The sequence below is a fragment of the Lemur catta genome, chromosome 9 (genome assembly GCF_020740605.2).
Source record: "Lemur catta isolate mLemCat1 chromosome 9, mLemCat1.pri, whole genome shotgun sequence".
NCBI classification, from domain to species: Eukaryota; Metazoa; Chordata; class Mammalia; order Primates; family Lemuridae; genus Lemur; species Lemur catta.
The window spans coordinates 67,308,462-67,312,854 of record NC_059136.1 but is presented as its reverse complement, the minus strand read 5'-3'; positions in this window follow the sequence as shown (position 1 = coordinate 67,312,854).

Below are 4,393 nucleotides of genomic sequence, written 5' to 3'. Positions count from 1 at the left end.
ACAGGGCACCAGGCTCCCAGCACACGTGGGGTGCTTCCCGCCCCACAGACCTGAGCCAGGATGGCAGGCACCACACTGCCTCTCCACCCACCGTGTGGCTTTGTCTTCCCCAGGAGGCTTCAGCTCCTCAGGTTTTGTCCTGCTTGTTGCCCACACAGGAATTTCCCAACACGGGCCCAGACTGCAGGGGCCACAGAGGTCCAGTGGGTCCCAGGTGATCTATGTGACTCCAGAGCCCAGACACTCTGGGTGGACAGCCTCCCAGAGAAAGGGTCAGAAACAGCCAGAGTGCTGGCATTCCTCCATGCAGACTCGTTTCCTCCCCTTCCACCCCCCGACCCGGGACTGCAAAGAGACAATTGAGCCACCACATCAAGGCTTCCACAAGGGTGGGGTCAGGCCTTTCCTCTCGGGGTCCTGCAGCACAGACACAGCGAGAGGTGCTCAGACTGTGAACTCCCTGCTCACTGGCCCCCCTGGTGTTGCTTGCATGGTGGCTCTATCAGAGCAGGACACACTCCAAGGTGGAGGGACATTGATCCTGCTTGGGCACCCCGTGAGCAACTCGGGACCAGCACGCTTCTCCATGGCATGGTTAGGGATTGATTTTCTTGGTCTCAGGAAGCAAGGAAGCATACATGGCAGATCTAGGGGGAGAGCGCAGTGTGGGTTCTAGCTGTGGCGTGCTCACGGGGGACCCCTTCCCCCATGGGAGGGACTCACTCTTAGCTCAGGCCGGGATCCTGGGTGGGGAACTTCGTGACACAGCGCAGTCATAGGGGAGCTCGGCTAGCTTGGGCTTCTGCCTCCTGGCAGATGCTGGGGGAAAATGTGGAGTTGGGGGGAGAGGAGTGAAGCCCACTACAAACTGCCAGTTTGTGAATCTCAGATGGACCTGCCCCCAAAAGCAGACTTTCGGGTTGGGTGGGTCCACTTCCACCCCTCTCTGGCAGCTCTGCTCAGAAGCTGGGAGGAGACTTTTGACTGCTGCCAAAACAGCTACCTTGCCAGCTTTTGTGTAGCCTGAGAGCAAATTCACTCAACCCAGCCCCACCCAGCCTCACTGCCCCTTATAGCCGTAACTTAAGAATTACAAAAGCATTTGTACTCCTTTAATATTTTGAAATAAAAAAAGAGTCATAGAACTCACATTAAAACCTTCTGATCCCGAAAACTAAAAATATATTCATTAAAATTTTATTTACCTTAAGAGAAACCTAAGAGAAACATTTTTAATTTTCTTCTAAATTTCTTTATTAACTCACTGGTCATTCATTAGCATATATTAAAATTTTTGTGTATTTTTATACTTTCCACAGTTCCTCTTGTTATTGATTTCTAGTTTTATTCCACTGTGGACAGAGAAAATCATAGACATAATATTTTTGAATTTTTGAATACCTGTTTCATGGCCTTACATGTGGTATATCCTTGAGAATGATCCATGTGCTGAGGAGAAGTATGTGTCTTCTGCAGCTATTAGGGGAAATGTCATATAAATATCACTTAGGTTCATTTGGTCTATAGTGTAGATTAAGTATGGGGTTTTTTGTTGATTTTCTGTTTGGATTATCTGCCTGATGATGGAGGTCTCCAGTTATGATGGTATTGGGGTCTGTCTCTTTAGTTCTAATATTATTTGCTTTGTATACCTGGGTGCTCCAATGTTGGGTACATATATATTTGTCTCTTTTTACAGATGTTATCTTGAAATCTATTTTATCTGATAATATTAAAGCTATTCCTGCTCTTTCTCGGTTTCTATCTACATGGAATATTTTTTCTATCCTTTTAATTTCAATCTATCTGTGTCTTTATAGGTGAATTTTATTTCTTGTAGTCAACATATAGTTGGGCATTCTTTTTTTTAATCCATTCCTCTACTCTATGTCTTTTTTGGAGAGTTTAGTCCCTTTCCATTCAATGTTATTGTTGATAGGTAAGGACTTACTATTGCCATGCTGTTATTTGATTTCTGGTTGTTTTGTGGTCCTCTGTTTTTTTCTCCTTCCTGTCCTTGTTATAAAGTGATTTTGTTGTGAGGAGATGGGAGAGGGGTGGCCTAGGCAACATAAGACTGTCTTTTCTACCTTCTACAGTGCCTCTTTCCTTCATATGATGTCAAAACCAGGTACTTTGATCACTCACATGATTTTTGGTTGTTATGAAGGTGCTTTCTTGCATGGATAGATGTTCAATTTGGTGTTCCTGCGAGGAGATGATCATTGAGGGTTCTATTCAGCCATTTTGCTCCACCTCCCCACGTACCACCACTTTTACTGCATAAAGAAAAATGATGATAATATGTCAGACAATTTTACTCTCTAAATTTCTTTATATGTGACCACTTACATACCTATGCAGAGTTTATAACTGGAAGATGTTGATATGAATATTTAATAGAATTGATTTATATTGCTGCAACTGACTTAATAATTGTAATTTTCAATCTCCAAACAACTGATAGAGAAGTAGTTCATCAAATGACAGTTAAATTATTTGAATCCTGCTTTTTAATTTTATCACTGACCTGCAATACACTGAAGAAATGTTAACTTTTTAAGTCTTTATTGCATTCATTTGGAATATGATAATAATGGTAAAAGGTAAGCTTTATGCAAAGCAGCAGAAAATATACTTTGGTACATATTTTGATCTGTGAGGTTCCTGATATCCCTTATAGTGAAGAGGTTGTGGACACTGCTGTCATTGAGGGGGCCATTTATTTATCTTGAATAAATGAATGAATATCAAACTAGGCAGATAGTACCCTTTGTAAGACTTCAAAATGTGATGATTCACATTTTAGATGCCTTATATGCATTACAGCTATTATACCTCCAAGAGCTTCATATCAGATGTTCAGCTCAAATTCCTGCAGAGGGGATTATCTAGTCACTGGCCAGTTGTGTCCCTTCAAACCTTCTCTGTTTCTTTCTGCCCATTGTATTTTATTGTAACACAGTATGCCTTACTTTACCTAACTGAAGTAGTATGAAGATTTAAGTGGACATAATTTCACAAGCTCTTAAGAAGCATAAAGCATCATTTTTTGTGTGTGGGGAGGGCCTAATAAGCAATTTGAACTTTACAAATGAAGTACAAAACAAATTTTGACTGCCCACAAATCTGTACACTGTAGAAAGCAGTGTACTTCTAGGCTGAGGTTTTAAAACTATTCAATCAGATTTTCAAAGACCAAGATAAATTTTCCAGATTCATGTTGAAATTTGACTACTAAATTTAGTTTTATGGAAGCCCACTTGCCTTTTGTCTTCAGTTTTATTAGGAATCTTAGAAAGTTACTGTTGTAGCACAGTGTCGTCTCAGGCTATAGATTTTAGGGATGCTACTGTGTACTGGGTTATTAAGTCTTGACTGAATTTCTTAAGATACTGACCTTCTAATAACAAAAATAAGACAAATGTACTCCTCATTCTCTGAGATGTTAATGTGGATACTGAGATCCAGGTGGTTGCTGCAGCAGAGGCAGCATCAGAAAAACATACCCCTCATTCTCATCACATTTAAACTATATTCATGTTTTAATATATCACTAAAATATGAGTCCGATCTATAGTTTACTAAACTTATAATCTATGTTATCACCTTGTACTAAAGAGTCTATAGCTTTAAAATTTATATTGGTATGTTCAAATAAAATGTTTGAGTCCAAGTCATTTTCCAGTATTAAACATTTGTTGTCAAACTTATCACTCACTTGAGATAAAGGTGTAAATGAAAATGTAAATGTACTGGAATCTTTTAGCTTTAAAACCACAAAATTTCCTCTGTTATTTCTATATGAAAAGTTTGCTTATATATTAGCTGCAGAGATTTTTATCATATTCCTTCTGCTAACAGCTTAAATTGCCTTGTCCTCAGATACCTAAGAGACCCAAATAAAAATTAGTTTATTTAAAAGTAAAGGACACATTGTTATTGCTGAATATATACAAAGTTTCTGCATAATTACAGCTGAAACATCCTTTATTAGAAACATGCCTCGAATGACCTAAGTTCTCTAGCTAAGCTATCAAGGGGAAGGCCATGGCCTTTGATGCCAAGGATGCATGTGGATAAGAACAAATTCAACCTCTTGATGCTTGTTTTTAATAAAAACCAATGACCTCAGTAAATGAAAGCAACAATATGCATGATATAGATAGTTCCTCTAACTGTATGAGGGAGAAGCTATGTCTAACATAATTTGTGTATGACACTACCCTTAAGCCCCACGTATCACAGATATTCAAGAAATACATTACAAGGCACACTCCAGAAGAAAAGAAATTCTTGTACATACCTTTGAATTAAAGCCTAGTGTCCGCCTTTGCATTGATGAATTTGGCAGAACAACTCAAAAGGGAAACCTGTGGAGGCTCTTTTTTTG